This window comes from Stegostoma tigrinum, chromosome 9 (assembly GCF_030684315.1).
Source record: "Stegostoma tigrinum isolate sSteTig4 chromosome 9, sSteTig4.hap1, whole genome shotgun sequence".
Classification (NCBI taxonomy): Eukaryota; Metazoa; Chordata; class Chondrichthyes; order Orectolobiformes; family Stegostomatidae; genus Stegostoma; species Stegostoma tigrinum.
This window is the reverse complement of record NC_081362.1, coordinates 14,656,663-14,680,360: the sequence shown is the minus strand read 5'-3', so window position 1 is coordinate 14,680,360 and position 23,698 is coordinate 14,656,663. Positions and strand designations below refer to the sequence as shown.

The 23,698-nt window shown below is 41.7% G+C and overlaps 1 protein-coding gene and 1 non-coding gene across 5 annotated transcripts in view; one reads left to right on the top strand and one right to left on the bottom strand.

Moving 5' to 3' along the window:
* The window catches only part of LOC125454902 (ras and Rab interactor 2-like), a 136,276-nt gene that overhangs the window by 58,115 nt on the left and 54,463 nt on the right, over positions 1–23,698 (top strand). The window contains exons 1-3 of one of the 4 annotated variants that reach the window (XM_048536184.2): positions 3,653–3,818; positions 4,883–4,938; positions 18,719–18,968. The gene's annotated coding sequence lies outside the window, so the exon portion shown is untranslated. Of the gene's footprint in view, positions 1–3,652; positions 3,819–4,882; positions 4,939–18,718; positions 18,969–23,698 lie in introns of those variants that run through there. The other 3 variants (XM_048536181.2, XM_059648355.1, XM_048536182.2) reach the window with 3 other exon arrangements.
* On the bottom strand, positions 14,283–14,362 carry trnat-agu (transfer RNA threonine (anticodon AGU)). The gene has a single exon. It is a non-coding gene; the product is annotated as a tRNA-Thr (tRNA).

Sequence of the window (23,698 nt, the reverse complement as noted above, 5' to 3'; positions counted from 1 at the left end):
CAACTACTAACATGCAGATTTCCCAAAGTAAGAGAAATTTCAAAAGCAACTTGCAAATACAGTATGAAATTTATAATTAGGACCACCCAGTCTTGCAGGACATTTTCGATCTAAATTGCACAAGGGAGAGAACTAGTGAAGTAAAACAATAGTAACATGTTACTATAGAGCCTCTGTTGTGATCCATTCAATGTGGCATGAATGCAAAGGTGGAGCTCAGTTCAGCTCATTAAAAAAGATGCAACCACAATAGCTACATAAACAGAAGCTATCAAGAAGCAACACAACAGCCTTTTAAACAACTGAGACATCAAAGATAAAGTTGAAAAGCGTTAGAAAACTGCACCCAGTCCTTCATTCAAGTACAGAATAATGGAGAGTCGTCATCATCTTTGCAGAGGTCCTTGTAAAAGCTTGACACATCTGCCCTGCGTAATAGTTACTATATCTATTCATTTTGAGTAAAAGATGGTGAGTTTCATTTGAAAAGTATTTAGTCATAGAGTATTCCAGCCTTTGGACCATTATGTCTGCACCAGTCATCAAATACCCAACCATTCGAATCACGTTTCCCAGCGCTTGGCCCATAGTCTTTTATGTTGTGACATTTCAAGAGCTCATCTAAATTTTTCTTGAACATCTTAAGGGTTCCCTGCCTCTGCCCTCCTTTTTTCAGGCAGTAAGTTCCATACACTCACCCACACTCTTCCTTAAATCCCTTCCAAAATGCCTGCCTTAAATCTTCTATTGATCCCTCGAGTAAGGGGAAACATTTATTTCTATGTATCCTGTTGAAGCTCTTCATAATTTTGTACACCTCAATCCGATTATTCACACTTTTAGCTACCTCTAAGTAATCAACTTCAGTATTTTGTTTAGTGTGTATTACTGTATTTAAAATCCAGATTAGTTGTTTGCAGTTGGTGTTTAACTATACCTTTCAATTTGAGTTGAGGACAATAGGTAATGGGCTGAGTTTTAGGCAAGTCTACTTTCCCTTCAATATAGCAATGAAGGTAAATTTTGTTGGAAGGAGTCTTGAGTGTTTGTAGGAACACTCTCTTAAAAATGATTTCAGCAATGACTTCTCATATTTGGTCCCAAGCCATTAACTAATTCCTGAACAGTCTGAACGAAGAGGCTGAGTGGCACCATCTATTTCTGCTTGGCTCCTCTTGAGCTCACTCCAGCTTTTGCAAAAGAGTGTCCTGGAAAAACTGTACAACAGAAGCTGAGAGAAAGTGTGGAAAATCTCCAATATTGGGAGGAGGCAGCTTTTGGCGAAGCTTCGGCAGACCGGGCTCTCTTCTCTTGATAGAAGAGCAAGAGGATACCTGAGAGAGGCCTTTTAAAATTCTGAAGGAATTAGGTAGGGCAGGTGTGGAAGACCTGTTTTCGGTTGTGGGTATGCTTAAGAGTGAATTTATAAGTTACTAAACGTGAGAGGGAATAATGATGCAACACATCCACACAGGTTAGAAATGAGGAGCGATTCCAAATTGTATCGTCAAAACTCTTTCTTTGTTTTTACTGTGTATCCTGGTGGCTCAGTGGCTCGGTGGTTAGTCGTGCTGCGTCACAGTGCCAGGGACCTGAGTTAATTCCAGTCTTGGGTGGCTGACTGTCTGTGTGGAGTTTGCATGTTCTCCCTGTGTCTGTGTGGGTTTCCTCCGGGCACTCTGGTTTCCTCCCACAGTCCAAAGATCCACAAGCTAAATATATTAGCCGTGGGAAATGCACGATTGCAGGGATAGAGTGGGGCAGGGGTGTCGGGCTGGGTGGGATGGTCCTCGGAGGGGTGGTTTGGACAAATGGCTGAGTGGCCGGTTTCCACGCTGCAGGGATTCTATGATAAACCGAAGCAGAGACCCAACAGGCTGTTTATTGACAGCTGGAATTAGAAGTTAGAATGAGTATGACTTTGTGTATGTAATAAATTATATTAGTATTGGGGTACTTTGCAAGTTTAGTAAAGTGTTTTAACTGAAGTCTCGCAGGATTTATTCAAAGCCCTGATGTGGAATAGTTTTAACTTGTTCGGCCCCACCCCCAGTACACAACCTTCCCCAGCATAGGGACACTGAGACCAATTGCAATGTCCTATCCGCGATCTGGCAGAAACCATTCCATTTCATGTGTGGTTGCTACGGTTCTGAAGAACTGTTAATGTGCATGGTCAATCCAGCTTTCCACTTCTACGCACTGGGAAAATTATTTATAGTTGGATTTCCTGCTGCATAAAAGAGTTGGAAAGAGAGAGAGCTTTCAGTCTATCTGTTCTGACTGGAGTTCAAAATATATGCATTTATACAGTGCTTTTGTCAATCATCACAGGGATTACACTGCCAAGTGAGTACTTTCCAAATGTGATCACTGTAATAGCACAGGAAATGCGACAACCAGGCTCCTGCAACCAATAAAGTGTGTGCGTGTGTGTGTGTGTGTGTGTGTCTGTGCGCACCCTCTGCCACCCGTCTTTGAAATGGTATCTTGGCAACTCTCTTTTATCAATATGAGCAGGCAGCCAGATTGAACATCTTACCTGAAAAGCGCCACCCACGACCGTGTGCCTGCAGTGTCAGGCTTGACTTTTCTGTACAAATCTTGGAGTAGAACCTGAATTCATAAGCTTGTGATTCAGAGATGAGAGAAAGAAGCACAAGAGGGCAGTTTCCTCATCCACTGGGTTTGCCCAAAACCATACGTGGGAACGGAGATTTCCTTTAGAGAAAGTGTTTTCATCATTTTGAAATCTGACTATTGCGCACAAATAATTGCAAAAAGAAATGTCAAATCCACCTCGTTTGACATTTGCATCTTGTCTTAAATTATGCCCAAAAATAACATCATGAAGGATCAGGTAATGGCATTAATTCCAGTAGATTTTCGAACCTCTCTTTTGAAAGTACATTCACTATAGAATGAAAATTACATCTGCGTGGGTTACCTCTCAGTCCTCCGGTTTCCTCCCACGGTCCAAAGATGTGCAGATCAGTGGACCGGCCATGCTAAATTGCTCATAAAGCGCAGGGATGCGCAGGCTAGGTGGGTTAGCCATGGGAAGTGCAAGGTTACAGGGACAGAGTATGGTGGGGGTCTGGTGGGATGCTCTTCAGACGGTCAGTGTAGACTAGATGGGCTGAATGGCCTGCTTCCATACTGTAGGGATTCCATAATGATGATCTATAATTAGGATGAAGCCAAAGCTGTATCATCATCTTTGAGACTCAGTAGTCTGCATCAACATGCAGCTGATCCCACCAAGGTTTAAGCAACTATTGCAAAAACGAGTGTAATAGCTACGAGTAAAAGTAAGGTCGGGTGAACAACTTGAATGTACTCACCTGTTTAGTGGTAATTAAAGCCTAGCAGAACCTCGAACACTGGGTCACTCTGACAACTTTGTCACATAGGATAGCAAACATGGTTCAACTTATGAGTCTGGAAGGAGCTGGATAAGTGTGGTGTGGAACCTATTTCTGTCGTGCTAGAATTCTCAAGTGACCCATTAACCAGTAGCCTGCAAATAAATAACGCTTGGTTAGATCCCAAACAGAAGTGCATTGGCAAGGGAAAGTTGTTTGATAGGGGACCCAACTTCTCCTTTTAAATTACCTCATTACTAATGATTTCTGCAGAAGTAATTTTCTTGCTATCGGCTAGCCCAGCTGAGAGGCTTGCTATGAGAACCGGGACAGCAACCCACAGGAAAAAGGACGCTCTTTACTTTGTTTTTACAGCAGGCTGTGCTTTGTGCAGAATGCTGTTTCTGTTGCACTTCTTGTATCGTGTTTAAAAATTGACCAGGGCTTCTTTAGGTAAGCGTGTTTAGACTGTTGGCTCTGCTAATCAGTCCACTGTTAGTGTTTTGTTTCGCTGCTTTTCATAAGAGACTGATTTACATTAGTCAGCCTCCTGTTGATCAGACTTAAACAATCAATGTACTTTATTAATTGCATATGCAAGGTTTTTTTTGCCTCGCATTACCAGAAATGTCGCAGTAAATTTTTTATTCTTCCGTACTTACTATTGTAGCCAGTAATGAAATACTTGCAATATTATTCCACAAATTAATTTTGAGTTTGGCTTGAACAAGATGTGGCACTGTGAGTAGACATAGTTATGCTATGGATTAGGTTGAACTTGCTGCAGTAATGTAAACCAAAGTAAGTTGTGGCTGTTGATTCCCTTTAGCGGTTTGTCATAATTCTTGTGACCTTTTACCAAGCAAAAGACACTAAATGCAATTTGGTATATTCACTGTCAAGTTAGTCCTAGAGCCTGCTGACATGTAAGCTGGTATTATCTGTTCTAATTCCTTCGATTACTGTAAATCTTGTAAAGTCTGAACATAACTGGCACACTACACATTTGTTTTTGAAAGTGCCACGCCAATGGTTGTAGGTCGAAGCAACCATTCTTGCAATTAACAGCTGCAGTATCATAAATATTACTTGTACTGGATAGATTGAAGCTGAGATTCAACTGGGCAGTTATTGAGATATGGTGTTAGAGGTTAGGGTGAACATGACTTTGTGTAAGTAATAAATTATTTTATTACTGGGGTATTTTGCAAACTTAGTAAAGCATTAACTGAGTAAGATTTCACAGAATATATTCAAAGCCCTGATTTGGAGTACATTTAAGTTTTATGTCCAGTACTTTAGTGTCACCCAGAGTAATGATATCCAGAGGTAACATGCCATATGAATTTTTAATTTGACTGCTTGTTGTCATATGGCAAACAATGAACTGCAGTTTAATATCTTACAAAAAATGTCAAAATTAGTTAGAATGAATGCTTTGACTGATGGCTGAACTGTCTTGGGGAGTTCTTTTTAATTTTCTTTTCTAATCATTTTCTTATTTTTTAAAATCTTAGTGACACCGTGAGTCCAAATGGTGTAGCTGTCTCCTGGGGAAGAAAAGTCAGTACGGGTAAGTGCAACATTTCCACCGGCTTACATCTTATTGAAGTCCTACAGTACAAATTCACCAAGATGCTTCACTTTCTGAGCCCCTCAGCATGAAAGTAATGACTTTCTAATTGTTGAGTACATGAGGAGAAAGATGAAAGCATGCTCATGTAGACCATAAACGCCAGCAGGAATCTATTAGACCAAATGGCCTGTTTCAATGCTGTAAATATGATGTTTAATAAAAGGATTGAGCTGCTGGCTTGCATTAGAACTGGACTAGTTCAGAAGTCACACAGCAACAAGTTATAGTCCAAGATATTGGACTGTAACCTGGTGTCAGGTGGCTTCTGACTTTGCCCACCCCAGTTCAACACCAGCACTTCCACATTAGGACTGGACGAGCGCAAATGTAGATCAGGTCTGAGAAGCACATCAGACCTGTGTAGCTCACCTGCACAGGCAAATGATTTCTGCGCCTACAGTCGAGTGAGCTTTGTTGGAGTAGTAATTTGCTTTAAAGCATATTAATTTATGATATGGTATCACTGCTTTAGTATTTAGTGGTGTAAGCTTAGATTTGACAATGTTAATGAAGACACTTAATACTGTCTGTTAATTTAAGAATGTGACAGGGTGCTTCTTAAACAAATTAATACCTTAATTAAAGCAGTGATCAGAAAATTGTAATATGAGCATACTCAAATGTTTTGGTGTACAAAGTAATTTCTAGGCTATAGCCCTCCGTGTGAGAACACTTGCAGGAGACTAGCTGAAACATTATTTTCTCGGTAGAACGAATCTGATTTGGAGAACTCATTGCTTTTTGTCATAGGTTAATGTGCTGCTTGCATAATTCATTTAGTTTAGTGCGTGGTTTTTGCAAAACATGGGTGTAGTTGCAAATAGCAAACATTAACCATCATGTCTGGCTCAAGATCTGGCTGTTTTGACTGTCAGCTGGAAACGTTGCCACATTTTGTAATAAGTGAATTTGGTTCAAACATTTTGTATGGCACTACTGCTGGTTCATTTTGTGCTCTTCAACTCAAAAGTGCTGCAGGCCTCTCGTGAGTCTGCAAAATCTGTGATGCACTTTAGCCATTCCAAGTGTTACGGGTGTGCACTTAAATTGAGCAATTGAATGTGAGTTGAAAATTGCATCTTCTCAAGTTTGTCTGTTTTTATTCCCGTCCCAGTTTCTTAGTTACAATCAAATAGTTCAATCTCTCTGATACTAGAAAAGTATGACCAAAAATGATATTAAGGTATGAACTATTGTCCTAGTATTTGTAATGGTAGCTTTTGGCAACTTATAAGACACCAAGCTTTAGCTTTATGAATGTTATCGTAAATCCCAAAGTGGCAAGATTTCTGTATGTATAAAAATCTAAAATGGAAAATAAAGATGCACAACAATCATTGCCAACTTTCCGAGGGAATAGTGTACTCTTTAAATGTCACAATATGTAATTTTTTTAAATTGAGCACAGGATTAGCTTTCTCAATAAGGAATAAGTTAATTGAATGCTAATTATTTTGAACTAGTTGCTGCTGCATTCATGTGGCAATTACAAGATCAGATGGAACAGTCAATGTTACTCTTATTTGTAACAGTCGAATGCAACAGAAAAAAAGTAAATGAAAATGTAGTTTAATATTATTGTATTCCCCGATAACAATAAGCTGAAGAAATTTGCATTGGTCAGTTTTAGAGTCATACAGCATGGAAACAGATCCTTCAGATCAACCAGTCCGTGCTGACCATGTTCTCAAACCAATCTAGTCCCACCTGCCTGCACTTGGCCTATATCCCTCCAAACCTTTCATGAATTTACCCAAATGCCTTTTAAACGTTACAACTTTTCCTGCAACCATCACTTTCTTAGGCCGTTCATTCCGTACACGAACCACACTCTGTAAGTTGCCCTTCATGTCATTTTTAAATCTTTCACCTTTCACCTTCAAAACGTGCTCCCTAGTTTTGGATTCCCCTATGCTAGGGAAGAGATCCATATTATTCACCATATCTATGTCCCTCATAATTTTATAAACCTCAATAAGGTCATCCGTCAACCTCCTATGATCCAGTGAAAAAGGTCCTAGTCTATCCAGATAATTTTACAGCTCAAACCCTCCATTCTCAGAAACGTCCTAGTAAATCTTTTTCCGAACCCTCTCCAGTTTAATTATATCCTTCCAATAACAGGTGACCAGAGGTGCACACAATACTCCAGAAGAGGCCTCACCAGTGTCCTGTACAACCTCAATTTGACATCCAAACTCCTATATTCAAAAAGTTTGAACAATGAAGACAAGCCTGCTAAACACCTTCTTAGCCACTCTGTCTACTTGTGACACAAATTTCAAAGAACTATGTACCTGAACCCCTAGGTCTCTCTGTTCTACAACCATGCTCAGAGCCCTACCATTAATTGTGCAAGTCCTGTCCTTTTTATTTTACCAAAATGCAATACCTCCCATTTTTCCAATTGATCAAGATCTCTTTGTCGTCTTTGGTAACCTTCTTCACTGCCCACTAAATACCCAATTTTGGTGTTACTGCAAAATTACGAACCACGCTTCCTACATTCTCATCCAAATCATTTACATAAGTGACAAACAAAAGTGGGCCCAGTATTGAACCTTATGAAACACTGCTGGTCACAGTCTTCCACTCTGAAACACAACCTTCCAGTGTCACTCTCCGTCTCCTACCACAAAGCTAATTATGTATTCAATTGGCAAGCTCACCCTGAATCTTATGTGATCTAACTTTACTAATTAGTCTACCATACGGAACCTTGTCAAAGTGAACAATGTCTACCACTCTGCCCTCGTCAGTGTTTTTGGTTACTTCATTAAAAAACTCAAGTTTGTCAGACACTATTTTCCTTGCACAAAACCACGCTGACTATGACTAATCAATCCTGGCCGCTCCAAATGTATTTAAATCCTATCTTTCAGAATCATTTCCAACAACTTAGCCATCTCTGTCAGACTCGCAGGTCCATCGTTTCCAGTCTTCTCCTTGCAGCCTTTCTTAAACAATGGCACAACATTAGCCACCACTCCCCAGTCCTCCAGTACTTCACCCATGTTTATAGATGATACAAGTACTTCTGCTAGGGGACACGCAAATTCCTTCCTAACTTGCCGCATAAGTCCTCCGTGCCATTTCCCTAAACTCAACCAGTTCCATTTGCCTGTGTTTGGCTCATATCCCTCTAAGCCTTTCCTATCTGTGTACCTGTCCAAATGTCTTTTTTCAATGTTGTAATTGTACCCACCTCTACCTCTTCCTCTGGCAATTTGTTCCATGCAAGCACCATCCTCTGTCCCTTTCATACCTTTCCCCTCTCAGCTTAAACCCATGGCCTATAGTTTTAGACTTCCCTACTCTGGGGAAAAGACCTTCTCTATTCACTTTACCAATGCCTCGTGATTTTATTGACTTCTATAAGATCATCTCTCAACATGATATGCTACAGGGCAAAAAGCCCTAGCCTAGCCAGTCTCTCCTTATAGCTCAAACAATCCAGAAGTGGTAACATCCTTGTAAATCGTTTTTGCATCCTTTTCAGATTAATAACATCTTTCCTATAGCAGGGTGTCCCAAATTACATGTATCCCAAGTGCAGCCTTCTCAACATCTTGGCTATTTACTGGATATCGAAGCAGTTGAATAGATTGTTCCCCGTGCATCTGGAAAATTAAGTAAAACAAAGAGAAAGAAATGGGTGAGGCCCCATTATATTGATATTTCCTACCTATGTGTCATGAATGAATGTGACAGGACCACAGGCCCCAGCATTCCAATTTAAATTGTTCTGAAGTAGCCTAAATAGAAATGATGGCACCAGTTGGAAGAGTCTGAGTGATGTGCTGAATAGGATTTAAGGTCCCCAAACCTATTCCTACTGGACAAAAAAGGAACCTTCAAACCAAGAACAGCAGTAAATCCAGATCCAGATGTGAAGCAGAAGCATGATTGTTCACCTAGCAAATTCCTCGAGTAGGTCAGTTATGCGTGCACAGAAATCTACTTCTGGATTAACACTCACTCTGAAGATGAAACTGAGAAAGTAGGACATAAGGTGATAGGAAATACAAACTGCAGCCGACCACATGGTCCAGTGAACCTGCTCCGCCTTTCATTAAGAAGGTCAAACAAAGCTGATCGACTGCCTGCAGTAATTGCACGACTTCCCTTGAGACCCTAAAGACCAAAACAAAGCTCTCCAACTCTACTTTATGGTGCTCCATTATTGAGTACAGTTGAACTTCTAAAATAGGGATTTCCTCAGACTCGCAACATTTTGAGCAAAGAGACTTCTCTTCATTTCCTGGCCTGAATGGTTAAGATTGGGAAATGTGAAACATCGGAACACAATCAGGGGCAAGTAATCTTCTCTGTGCCTACTTTGTCAGATCCCCTTACAATCTTGTTTATTTGTCATTCCTTTTTCAACTGAAGGGTCCAGAAGTGAGGTACAAAAAGGTCATTTAAAATTCAAGGTTTCCAAAATTCTTAAGAGTTAATCAAGTCCTCTAATATTCCATTATGTTTCAAAATGTACCTGGAAATGTTGAGTAGTATCAATCTTGTAATTGAATTAGAATTGAAACAAACATGAACATCATCAATCTGGCTTAGATTTGACGAAACCTTAACTGAAGAAAGGTTTGGGAGAAATTCCAAGAAATGGTCACATAGTGATTGTCAGTCTCTAGGTACAAGCAGTTAGGCTGCCTTTCATGTTGCAAAAACAACTTTGTAGCAGCAATTTAAAATGTGTTTATTTCCCTTGATCTGGTAAATATTTTTGTAGCTTGCTAACACATTACCCTGAAGGCCATTGAATTGAGAATGAGTGAAAATTGGATTTCTACTTACCATGATTAATTGTCTGCTTTTTGGATAGATTTGATTCACTGCTAGAATGTCTAACTGTCTACCCCAACACAGGCTGGGAAGTGCCTTGGGGGCTATATCAGAGTATTGTCTTTTAACCGTGGAAGACCTCTGTGCAGTTGAGAAAATCAGTGCTTGCTAAAGGATTGAGCCTCTCCATACACTGCTAGCATCTCAATTCATTTTGAAATCACCCAGTAATACTTCTCACTGAAACAGGATGATCCTAATGGATGGTATATCGTAAGTCTCTAGGAAGGGGATAAATGGTTATCCAGCAAGGAGCTTGTTGTTTGTTCTTAACAATGTCAATTTTAGGAATTATAGACATTTGCTAAAGTACACTATTTGCAACTGGATTAGCCAGTCAGAGATCACTTTAATAATGGGTGCCACTTCTGTCTATTGCAGAGGGCAAAGCTGCCACAAACGTTTCATGAAATGCAATGGAGTTTAATGCTTTCTAACCAAAAAGGAGTTTTTTAGCTGGCTGTGATGTGGAGTATGAGATTGAAATAAAAATTCAAATAATGTATATGGAAGTCTGACCACGAATGAAAGAGAAAACATTAGAAAAAAGGGGAGCTATCTTACGGAAGGTTTTTATAAATTCAGTCAGCATTCCACAGGCAAATGTAGAATGAAGCCATTTTCTGAGTATGTGAAGTTGTTTTTCTAAAACCTATATTCTGTACATGCGGTACATGACGCAACAGAAGGATAATGGTGATCTTTACCTCATAATAAACGGTTGTAATTGAAACATGACAAATTCTCTGTTTAATAATTGCCAGACAGGCATGGGGTTCGTGTGAAGCTCAGAATTTGCTTTGACCTTCCAGGCAATGCCTGTATCAGGCGGAGATAATTGATCTTCATTTCCTCCCATCTGCGACTCACCTGGGAAGTTTTTGTGATTCCCCTGTATCTTCTGCTTCCCTGCTTATTAATTGCTAGATGTTTCATTCAGCATGTAACCTTTTGAGCAAGAAATGACTGTAAGCGCAGTGACTGAAACTGACTGCAGTTGTGGGGACACGGTGTGACAATTTGTTGATTGCAGTTCCAGCAATTACGACTGTTGTACTTTGCATGTGCATTCCACCAATCTTCGTATTGCTGCGTATTTCTGTACCTTTTGTGCAGACTCTTCCTTCTCACTCCATATTCGTTCCTCTGAAGTATGTTATGGTGCTTGCAAGTTGAGACGCGAAGTAATTGCTGAGCTTTGAATTGTCATCTGTGTGGTTTAAGTACTAGATATTTAACTCAAACAAGGAAAGGTAAGAGTGATAATGGGAACTGCAGATGCTGGAGAATCCAAGATAATAAAATGTGAGGCTGGATGAACACAGCAGGCCCAGCAGCATCTCAGGAGCACAAAAGCTGATGTTTCATCAGACCCCCATCCCCCTCTCTGATGAAGGGTCTAGGCCCGAAACGTCAGCTTTTGTGCTCCTGAGATGCTGCTGGGCCTGCTGTGTTCATCCAGCTTCACATTTTATTATCAAGGAAAGGTAAGAACTGTGTTTGAGCTTGAAAGCACAGTTGAGAAACCTTTTGGAGATAAAATAGTTACCTTTGGTGTAAACTGAGCACTAATTCACAGTTAATAAGAGTGCAACAGTCATGGATGTTTAATTTATAAAAGAAACAAAAGAACTGCGGATGCTGTAAATCGGAAACAGAACAGAATTGGCTGGAAAAGCCCAGCCTATCAGGCAGCATCTGTGGAGAGAAATCAGAGTTAATGTCTTGGATCGAGTGACCTCACTCGACCTGAAATGTTAACACGGATATTTGGGTAATTGATTCTCCAAGCATTCACATTTTTAATAACATCTCATATTTGTGAAATTTGGATAGGACTTTTGGTGTGCAATTTCCCTTCAATTTCTGATATTCAACCAGTGAAATCTCAAGGATGCTGTCGGCGCACAATGCAGTTGTGGCATGTGAATGCAGTGGAAAAGATACAAGGTCCACCAGTATGCAGTGTTACATCGAGACGCCCAAACATCTACCAGCGCCTGAGATAATGGGAACTGCAGATGCTGGAGAATTCCAAGATAATAAAATGTGAGGCTGGATGAACACAGCAGGCCAAGCAGCATCTCAGGAGCACAAAAGCTGACATTTCGGGCCTAGACCCTTCATCAGAGAGGGGGATGGGGAGAGGGAACTGGAATAAATAGGGAGAGAGGGGGAGGCGGACTGAAGATGGAGAGAAAAGAAGATAGGTGGAGAGAGTATAGGTGGGGAGGTAGGGAGGGGATAGGTCAGTCCAGGGAAGACGGACAGGTCAAGGAGGTGGGATGAGGTTAGTAGGTAGATGGGGATGCGGCTTGGGGTGGGAGGAAGGGATGGGTGAGAGGAAGAACCGGTTAGGGAGGCAGAGACAGGTTGGACTGGTTTTGGGATGCAGTGGGTGGGGGGGGGGGGAAGAGCTGGGCTGGTTGTGTGGTGCAGTGGGGGGAGGGGACGAACTGGGCTGGTTTAGGGATGCAATAGGGGAAGGGGAGATTTTGAAACTGGTGAAGTCCACATTGACACCATTAGGCTGCAGGGTTCCCAGGCGGAATATGAGTTGCTGTTCCTGCAACCTTCGGGTGGCATCATTGTGGCAGTGCAGGAGGCCCATGATGGACATGTCATCTAGAGAATGGGAGGGGGAGTGGAAATGGTTTGCGACTGGGAGATGCAGTTGTTTGTTGCGAACTGAGCGGAGGTGTTCTGCAAAGCGGTCTCCAAGCCTCCGCTTAGTTTCCCCAATGTCGAGGAAGCCACACCGGGTACAGTGGATGCAGTATACCACATTGGCAGATGTGCAGGTGAACCTCTGCTTAATGTGGAATGTCACCTTGGGGCCTGGGATAGGGGTGAGGGAGGACGTGTGGGGGCAAGTGTAGCATTTCCTGCGGTTGCAGGGGAAGGTGCCGGGTGTGGTGGGGTTGGAGGGCAGTGTGGAGCGAACAAGGGAGTCACGGAGAGAGTGGTCTCTCCGGAAAGCAGACAGGGGTGGGGATGGAAAAATGTCTTGGGTGGTGGGGTCGGATTGTAAATGGCGGAAGTGTCGGAGGATGATGCGTTGTATCCGGTGGTTGGTAGGGTGGTGTGTGAGAACGAGGGGGATCCTCTTAGGGCGGATGTGGCGGGGGCGGGGTGTGAGTGATGTGTTGCGGGAAATACAGGAGACGCGGTCAAGGGCGTTCTCGATCACTGTGGGGGGAAAGTTGCGGTCCTTGAAGAACTTGGACATCTGGGATGTGCGGGAGTGGAATGTCTTGTCGTGGGAGCAGATGCGGCGGAGGCGGAGGAATTGGGAATAGGGGATGGAATTTTTGCAGGAGGGTGGGTGGGAGGAGGTGTATCTAGGTAGCTGTGGGAGTCGGTGGGCTTGTAATGGACATCAGTTACAAGCTGGTTGCCTGAGATGGAGACTGAGAGATCCAGGAAGGTGAGGGATGTGCTGGAGATGGCCCAGGTGAACTGAAGGTTGGGGTGGAAGGTGTTGGTGAAGTGGATGAACTGTTCGAGCTCCTCTGGGGTGCAAGAGGTGGCGCCGATACAGTCATCAATGTACCGGCGGAAGAGGTGGGGTTTGGGGCCTGTGTAGGTGCGGAAGAGGGACTGTTCCACGTAACCTACAAAGAGGCAGGCATAGCTGGGGCCCATGCGGGTGCCCATGGCCACCCCCTTAGTCTGTAGGAAGTGGGAAGTGGGAAGTGTAGTGCCTGAGATACTCCAGTTTAATGGCGTGACAGAGAGACAGTTCTCCTGCATCATCTGTCTTGAGAAGATCTTCAGATACATTCACACATAAGGAGGGCACTATTGAAGAGCTCTTGTCCCTAATTATTTTGTTCCGGCACACTCCTGGTTGAGAACGCAAAAACAGAAAATGCTGGAAAAGCTCAGCAGGTCCAGCAACGTCTATGGAGAGAAATCAGTGTTCACGTTTCAGGTTGAGTGACACTTCCTGTTACCGCTGATTTCTCTGCACAGATACTACCAGACTTACTGAGTTCTTACAGCAATCTCTGTTTTCGTTTCTGATTTACAGCGACCGCATTCCTTTTGGTTTTTATTTAAGAATAGCCTCATTTGATTTAATTGTTGCAGGCTGGGGGAATGGTGGTGTGGTGCCAATATCACTGCATTCATAATCCAGAATCACATACTAATGTTCTGGGGACATAGCAGATGATGAAGTTTAAATTCAAAAAAAAAAGAAATTGCGATTAGAAGTCTAATGATAATCACCATACCATTATAAATTGTTGTAAAAATCTAACGTTCACGAATGTCTCGTTTAGAAGATAATCAGAACTATACGCAAACCTCAACCCACAGCAATGTGATTGATTCTTACCTGCCCTCTCAGCAACTAGGGAAAGGCAATAAATGCTGGCCCAGCCAGCAACGCCCACATCCCATGAATAATTATGCAACGTCAAAAGCACCGCTGAGATTCGAACTCAGGATCTCCTGTTTACTAGACAGGTGCTTTAACCAACTAAGCCACGGTGAAGGGTCTAGGCCCAAAATGTCAGCTTTTGTGCTCCTGAGATGCTGCTGGGCCTGCTGTGTTCATCCAGCCTCACATTTTATTATCTTGGATTCTCCAGCATCTGCAGTTCCCATTATCACTGATACAATAATTATACAACAGTGTATTGTGGAAGTGAAAGGATAATCCTAGCCACTTTCAGTGTTGGTAAGGCAAAAGTTAAAATTGTGAAACAAGCCAAAACAGAAATTGCTGGAGAAACTCAGCATGTGTGGCAACACCACTGGTGTAGATAAAACAGAGGCAGTGTTTCAAGTCCGTTTTCTCCAGCAATTACAGATTTGTTTGTGTCAGATCTCTAGTATTCACAGTTCTTAGTTTTATTTTAGTGTTTAATTCAGTGCCACATCTCCTCCAAGTATGCCATTCTGAGGAAGGTTCGTGAGACTCAAATTTAACTCTGTTTTCTACCCACGGATGCTGTCGGATCTCCAGCATCGTTAGCTCTTTGTTTTATTGTAGTTAAAGTTGTGGTTTAAGTGCCTGAAATAGAAAGTGCTTAATTTGTAACACCAATGTTTAAAACCCTTTGGCAAGAAAAGAAGCTGGCGTGTACTTAAATTTGCTCAGGTGAAAGGTCAGTTGTGTGTTTACTTAGAGATAATTATTCTCTGCTGATCAAGGTTGGTTGGACACTCCTTATTTCTTTAACCTTCCTGGTTAGATTAGGTGCATTTTGTTTGATCCACTGTTACCAACTGTTTCATTGAATCAGGCATACCAACAACCATTTCTTTGCAGAGATCAAGCCAAAGAAAATGCAAGTTTGGAGGGTGGAACTGCATAAGTTAGCAACATAATTAACCTTCATAAGAACCAATAAGATTGGTCTGCTGAAGACTGACGTTTTGATGTGAATCAAAGCCTTTAATTCTGTTCCAAAACAGTTCAGGTTAGGTTGGAATGTACAGAGTATGGTCATGCTTTTCTAAAGGTATATGCCGATCCAGTCCCACCCCTCCGTTGGTATTTATTCTGGGTGTCTTAATGGGCACCAGACCAACTTTTCAATATCCTGGCCAGCCATTTGATTCCATTTCCTGTCGACACGCAGTGAAAAGTTGAAATTAGGAAAAACATCGCCCATTTGTGTCCTGACGTTCGTGTGGGAAGCTGTCGGATCCTTTTCATAGTTTCTCTGAGAAACACTGAGCATAAACTTTGAGATTTTTACTCCAGCTAGATTTGGCAATAACTTGATCTCAGCACAAGCATTTTTAAATTCAATAAACCAATATTGGAAACCTGCCCAGCCACACTACATTCCCATGTTTTTGAATAGCCCAGTGGGACATTCAGAGAGTAACGTGCTGTATATGTTCAAAATACGTTGAACCCTACCAGGACTTGTTTGTTTGCTTTCACTTATGTCATTTATTTCAAGACTTAAGAATTTCTAAGTATTGCATGTTTCAACGTGAGTCATTTTTTTGACGCATTTTGGTCCCTTTATGGCTGTTGCTTAAATCCCTTTACTACTGAAGGAGACAGATCATTTCTGATTCCAAGTGGTAACACAGTGGATCTGTACCGAGGGTTTCAGTGGACTTTTCAACCAAAGGGAAGCATCACAGCTCATTCTGATGTAGGGTCTGCATGTGACATGTGCAGAGATCTCTGAATCCAGCATGGGCCACGGAATAGTGTTTGAGACTGCAAATCGAAGACTGATTCCCTACGGATCTGAACTACTGAGGGCAGAAGCTGAAAGATGAGCAGGTGCTGGGTTTTCACAAGATTCAGGCTGGGCCCATTATCCAAGTCCTGGCCAGAGTCAGAACAGGAACCTGAGATTGTGGAGCAGGCAGCCGCAGGCCAGGAGTTCCATGTGCTCCAGGTAAAACTGCATGCCAGCTATCTCCACAGGGAGGTGGTTTTCAAGATGCTATCCTTTGTAGTACACAAACCAGTTACGTAGACCTAGAATTTTGGGATGTACAAAGCCATTTTGAGCCACATTTGTAGATACAGTGAAAGGAATCTTCTGCTCCCAAGAATTGGACGTGGTGGTGACTGGGTAGAATCACTGGATCAGAGCCCCTGGCTAATCTTCAGTGACGTGGGTTGGAATCTCATTATGGAAATTGGTGAAATTTTACTTCATAAAAATCTGGAATCAAGGAGTAGCCTAACGGTGACCATGTAGCCGCTTTTGATTGTTGTAAAAACCCATCTGCTTTTCTGATGTCCTTTTAGGGAATGAAATCTGCAATCCTTACCCGGCCTACCTGTGACACCAGACTTGTAACAATGTGGTCAATTCTTTATTAACCTCTGGACAGCTATGGATGGGAAATAAAGGGTGGTTTAACCAGTGACCCCCGCATCTCCACAAAGAATCATAGGCAGTTGGAAGGAAATGCAAATAATTCTAAGTCTTTGACTCCAGTTGCGTTGATATGTCATGTAGCATGGCTTCCACAACTGCTCGTTTAATGAAAAAAATGAGTTGGATGAAGTTCAGAAAAGGCATCCAAGTTTTAACTCCCACTGAGATGATATTTGCAGACTTCCATGAAGGAAAATCTGTGTTTCGTTCATAATTGTGACTTTGTTTGGGTGGCTGTTGGCATAAGGGGCAATAAAACTGCAGGAATGTTGCTGGCGGTTGTTCCACAAGATTGTTTGCATGTTTGGTCTGCTCTTGATATAGCCCCTTATTTATCCTGTCTGACCTTTGGCAAGAACGATGTGTACTTTAAATAACTTCATTGGGTGATTTATTTTGCTCCAAATCTGCACTTACCTAAAATTGAGCTTAAAGGATAGATGTCAAATTTACCTTCTAGCACAGCCCAAGTTTCAAACGTCTTGGGAAAGTTTCTAAATTTAAAAGTCCCAAGTTATTTCTATCATTGATGGAAGTACTAGCGGTATATAAAATTCCTACTGAGCCATAACAGCTCTGATATATCTGTTTATATGTTCCAATATCAAGATGCAATCTTTATTAGTTGAGGTCTCTGACCTAACTGTTTTGCAAATTATGTTTCTCCTACCATGTGGCTGATGTAAATGTTTTTGCCAAAAATCTATGGAGTAATTAGTTAACGCCAACTGGTATGTTGTGTTTATCATCTTTACTTCTTGATTCTAGTACTAACTGGATAATGACCACATGATCTTGCAAAATCATTGTTCAGTGTCATAAAGACAAGGTCATAACGCAAGTATATAATCATATATGAAGATGAGGAAAGCCATTCATCCCATTTTTGTTCATCCTTCATTAATTTATCTAAAGTCCATGTCATCAGACATCACGCCTGTTCAAGGGAGAGATGGACAGATTTTCAACCCGTAAGGGAATCATGCGTTACAAGGATTAGGTAGGAAATTATAATTGAGAATTATCAGATCAGCCACGATCTCATTGATGGTGGAGTGGTCTCACTGAGCCAAACGGTTTATTTCTGCACTTACATCTTATGGTGTTATACCTGAAGATTCATTCTAGTACCCTTTGTTCTACTCTCACCGATTATTATTTTAAAGGGGTATTCCAGATTAATGTTTCCCATGTCGTTTATTATATCTCACACCTCCCTATCACCATAAGAACATAGAAGCAGAAGTAGTATATTCTGCCCATTGAGTCTACTCCACTAGTCAATGAGCTCACCGCCTCTCGGGCATCGCATTTCCCAGTGTGAAAGCCCACAGTTCTCCTAGTGTTTCGTCAAAGCCTGACACCTGTGATCAACTTGTTGCATGTGCTGCTAAAACAAATTTAGGTTTCTGAAAGTCAAGTAAGCGACCAAATGTTAGAAATTGTCACTCCTTTCTGTAGCAGTGAGGTCTCCACACTAACCAGCAGGGTATTTCAGGTGTTTCATCTAAGCACTCGGAACAGTCCATTCCTACCTTGACAGCAAAGCAACCAGGCCAAAACATCCCACTGAATCAGTGATTCCTCTTGTAGGAGCTAGGTGATAATGTATGGAAATGAAGAAAAGAATAGAATTGGTGTATGTCTCTGTCAGGCAGTGTGGTAAGGACTGACTTTTATCTTTGGATCCACAAAGATTGACAGGAAATGCTAAATGTGAGCATATTTGTTTAAATATCTATAATTGATAATGTAAAAGAAGTATGCATATTTAACATATTTTTAATCCTGAGTCTTGTTGCACTCTCCCTTCATTTCAAAAATAACTGGTCGCGTGTGATGCTTGATGACTAACGACAGTCTGAGCTTAGTGAATGTAAGAAGAATACTTGGAAAGAGTCAGCATTATGTCAGTGTTAGCTGACCTAAATCAGCGGCAACTCCACTGCCTGGTTTCTCTTCTGATATTGTGGCAAATGTTTCCACAGGCCACTCTGCATTTCCATGCAAGCTGCAGGCGTGCAGAAGAACTACATGGTTATTATGTAATGGCGACCAGTGTCTGATATTTCTGCAGTCATGTCATTAGCAGAAATGGATCTTGTGACTGTTTTGGAGCAGCTACGTGATGCAAGATACATCAAAGTGAGATATTCTTGGAGCATATATCAGACACATACAATGTACTGCTACAGAGTTGGAATCTTTCCCTGAGGTTGAGAAAGGTCATATACAGAGGTTGGTGCTGTTCCTTACAGTTTTCTTAGATTAACCGCACAAAGACGATCACGCCTGTGGTATGTCGCAATGAGAAAAATCGCACTGCAACTGTAGAAGGCACTCTGCAACTACCGAAGGAGTCGATTATGCATGTTTTCTTGCAAAGATCTTCCTTCTGGCAGACAACAGAGAGAGTTTTCCGCAGTTCCTGTGACCACACTTATCTCCATTCTTGAATGTAGATGGTAATATTACCAAGATTCCCCACATATACCACTTGTCGTGGTTGAGTGATATGAGATTGTGCAGCTGTATCAGGAGTGTATCTTTGCCATATTTCAGATTTCAGCAGGGATTCCATCTGCTTCAGAGGTCTTGTTATTTTTATATAACTGCTCAAATGCTTTCTCTACTTTACTGCAGTCAAGGGTGGGTGGGGTAGTGGCAAAATTGATTTGGGCAGAGAGTTGAGCAATGGAGCTGAGGATTCTCCAGTTGAAGGCTAAGCCCTGGGTGAGAAGTTCATGAGTGTGTTATCTCTGAGCACTGACTGCCACCCTATCCTTGAATGAGAGCCCCTCCCTAGTTTAGCTGCGTAATAAGAAAAAGCTGGTGAGAGCAGGGGAGAGCAGAAATCATTTAAGCAAGTAAATATGTGGCTTAAAGATTGGTGTGGGAGAAATGGGTTTGAATTGTTGAATTCATTGGCACCTTGGGGAAGAAGGGACCTGTTCAGATGGAACAGTCTTTATCTGAACTTGTGCTGGGACCAGAATCCTAGTGAATTGCATAACTAGACCTGTAAGGGGAAATTAGAAAACCCAAATTAAAGGAGGAGGTAAGAGCGCAGGTTAGCAGTGTGGCAGATGGTTACCAGAAAATAAAGGTGAGGGACAGAACAGGTGATTGTCTTTATGCGCCAAGGATTTATAAAAGAGAAGAGAAATTTACCAGTAGAACAAATTTAAAGCCTTTGTATCGAAATGCACGAAGCATTTGAAACAAAAGTAATGTGTTAATAGCGCAAGTCGAAACAAAAGGGTCCAATTTGGTACTGATTACTGAGACATGGTCACAGGGAAACCAGGTCTGGGAATTGAATATCACAGGGCATTTGGCATTTCAAAGGGATAGACTGAAAGGAAAAGGAGGTGATGTAGCTTTGCTGATGAAGGAAGGGATCAGTGCTATAATGAGAAATGACATAAGCATGGGAGATCAAGATGTGGGCAGAAATAAGAAATAGCAAAGGGAAGTAGTACTTAGTAGGAGTAATGTACAGGTCCCCAAACAGTAGTTCTGCAATGGGTTACAGTATAAACAAGGAAATACTAGAAGCTTGCAAAAAAGGCACTGCAATAATAGTGTGATTTTAACATGCACATAGCTTGGAAGAATCAAATTGGCAAGTGTAACCTGGAGAAAGCGTTCATTGAGTGTATTAGAGATTGTTTCCAGGAGCAGTATGTTGTGGAACCGTCCAGGGAGCAGGCTACTCTGGGTTTGGTGCTGTGTAGTGAGGAGAAATTCATTGATGACATCATGGTTAAGGATCCTCGAGGCAGTAGTGACCGTAGTATGATAGAATTCAAAGTTCAGTTTGGGAGGCATGAGAAAGTGCAGCCCCGCAGTAGTATTCTGGAATTAAACAAAGGCAATTACATAGGCATGAGGGCAGATTTGGCTTGAGTAGATTGGGCAGGAAGGCTAAATGGTAAGACAGTGGATGAACAGTGGCAGTTGTTTAAGGATCTACTCAATTCCTCACAACTGAAATATATCCCTATCAGGAAGAAAGATGGGAAAGGAGTGGGGTTAAAAAAAAACATGGCTAAACAAGGAGGACAATGACAACATAAAGTCAAAAACTAAGGTAACACCATACTGCTAAGGCCGGAGGATTGGGAAACTTTCAAACATAAATGAAGGGATACTTAAAAAAAAAAGTAAATTATGAAAGAAAACTAGCACAAAATATCAAAAAGGATAGCAAAAGCTTCTATGGGCATATATAAGGGAAGAGAGTCGCTGAAGTGAATGTTGGTCCTTTGGTTGATGAAACTGCAGACTTAATGGTAGGGAACACTGAAATGGCAGAAATGCTATATCAACACTTGTGTCCTCCACTGTGAAAATTGAGGCAATAATACCATTACAATTGGAATGGGCAAGTCAGAGGCAATAGAGAAAGTAGGACTTAGAACAATCAACATCGATAGGGAAAAGGTACTCGGCAAACTATTAGGATTGAGGATGACAATTTATATAAGCCTGATGGCCTATGTCCTAGGGTGTTGAAGGAAATGTGGCAGAGATACTGGATCCATTGATTACAATATTTCAAAATTTCCTGGATGCTGGAAAGGTTCCAATGAATTGGAAAAATGCTAAGGTAACACCCTTGTTCAAAAAGGGATGGGGGCAATATGAGGGAAGTTACAGACCAGTTGGTTTAACATCAGTTGTTGGCCAAGTGTTAGCATCAGTAATCAAGGAAGCAATATCAGGACATTTGGAAAGTCAAGCCACTATCCAACAGAATCAGCATGGTTTTATGAAGGGCAAATCATGTTTAACCAATTTGTTAGAGCTCTTCAAAGATGTAACATGCAAAGTGGATAATGAGGATCCTATAGATGTAATATATCTGGACTTCCAGAAGGTGTTTGATAAGGTGCTGCACAAAAGGTTATACCACAAGGTTGAATCATATGGGATTAGGGTAATTTATTAGCTTGGTTAGAGTAGTTGGTTGGTTTGCCGAGCTGACTGGTTTTCAGGCATACTAGCTTGGATAGGTGACTGGATAGTGGACACAGAGTTGGGATCAATGATTTTTTTTTCTAGATGGCAAGAAGTAACAAGTGGAATGCCATGGGGTTTGGTCCTTGGAGCCCAGTTATTTACAATCTACATTAATGACTTGGACACAGGGATAGAAGGCTTTGTAGCCAAATTTGTGAATGACACAAAAAACAGGCAGGGCAGTAAATAGCAACGAGGAAATAGGAACCTTGCAAATGGATATAGATAGGTTAGTAGAATGGGCCAAAATGTGGCAGATGGAGTTCAACATGGTTAAGTGTGAGGTCATGCATTATGGTCAGAAAAATGGGAGGGTGACTTATGATCTAAATGAGGAGCGACTTCAGGATACCCTGGTTCAAAGGGATCTGGTTGTCCTTGTTCATGAGTCATAGAAAACTAGCATGCAGGTATAACTGATAATTTTTTAAAAAGTGAATGGAGTGTTGGCTTTTATAGCTAAAGGAATAGAATATAAAAGTAGGGAAGTATTGTTACAACTATACAATGCAATGGTGAGACTGCACCTGGAGTGTTGTGCATAGTTTTGGTCCCTTTATTTGAGGAAAAATGTGGTGGCGTTGGAGTCAGTTCAGAGGAGGTTCACTAGATTTGATCCCAGAGGTGAAGAGTTTGTCGGATGAAGAAATTGAATAGATTAGGCCTGTACTCTCTCTAGAATTTAGAAGATTGCGGGAAGATCAATTTTGAGGTATTCAAGATGGTAAAAGGCATAGATAAAATAGACATGGAGTGGATACTTCCTCTTGTGGGGCATTCTGGGATGAGAGGTCATTGTCTTAGGATAAGGAATAGCAAATTTAAAATGGAGTTGAGGAGAAACTACTTCTCCCAAAGGGTTGTGAATCTGTGGAATTCGCTACCCCAGAGTGCAGTGGATACTAGGACGGTGAGTAAGTTTAAGGAGGCGTTAGACAGATTTTTAATTGGTAATGTGTTGAAGGGTTATGGGGAGAAGGCAGGAAAATGGGGGTGAGGAGCACATCAGCCACAATCGAATGGCAGAGCAGACTTCAGTGGGCTGAATAGTCTAATTCTGCCCCTATGTCTTATGAACTTACATCCTCAAAGCATCCCTGAAGTGAAGTTGGGGTTTATCACATCAGTCATGATCTCATTGAATGGTGGAGCAGACTCAATGGGCTGAATGGACAACTTTTGATCTGACATATTGTGATATTAAGGTTAATTGAAGGTATTGCTGAATCAGTTTTTTTTAAAACAAGTGCATGCGGGTAGTAGTAGTCTACACTTCAATTCGTGGCAAATTAGCGTGGCATGGTGGCTCAGTGGTTAGCACTGTAGCCTCACAATGCCAGGGACCCAGGTTCGATTCCAGCCTCGGGTAACTGTCTGTGTGGAGTTTGCACGCTCTCCCCATATCTGCGTGGGTTTCCTCCGGGTGCTCCGATTTCCTCCCTCAGTCCAAAGATGTGCAGGCTAGGTGGACCGGCCATGCTAAATTGCCCGTAGTGTTCAGGGGTGTGTGGATTATAGGGGAATGGACCTGGGTGGGATGCTTCAAGGGGCAGTGTGGACTTGTCAGGCTGAAGGGCCTGTTTCCACAGTGTAGGAAATCTAATCTAATCCAAACTCTAGCTACTTGTATCTTCCTGTCAGGATCCAGTCCTTTCCCCCCCAGGATGTTACCCTATTGAAACAACATCCACCATTAGAAACTTCGGGTCATGGCTTCCCTGAGAAACATTTAACTTGGTTTTCAAAGCTGTCAAATAGATTTTAAAGTTCAGTTTGCAGTTGAACAATTTGTAGTTTGTACCAGAACAGCTAGCAACTTGAAAACATCTTTCTTTGCTTTTTGCATCATATTGATTTGGTGCTGGGGCAAAAAAAAAGGAGGGGATATGTTACTTACTGAATAAGAAGAGAAAATACAAGCTTGTATTCCAAATCAAAAATTA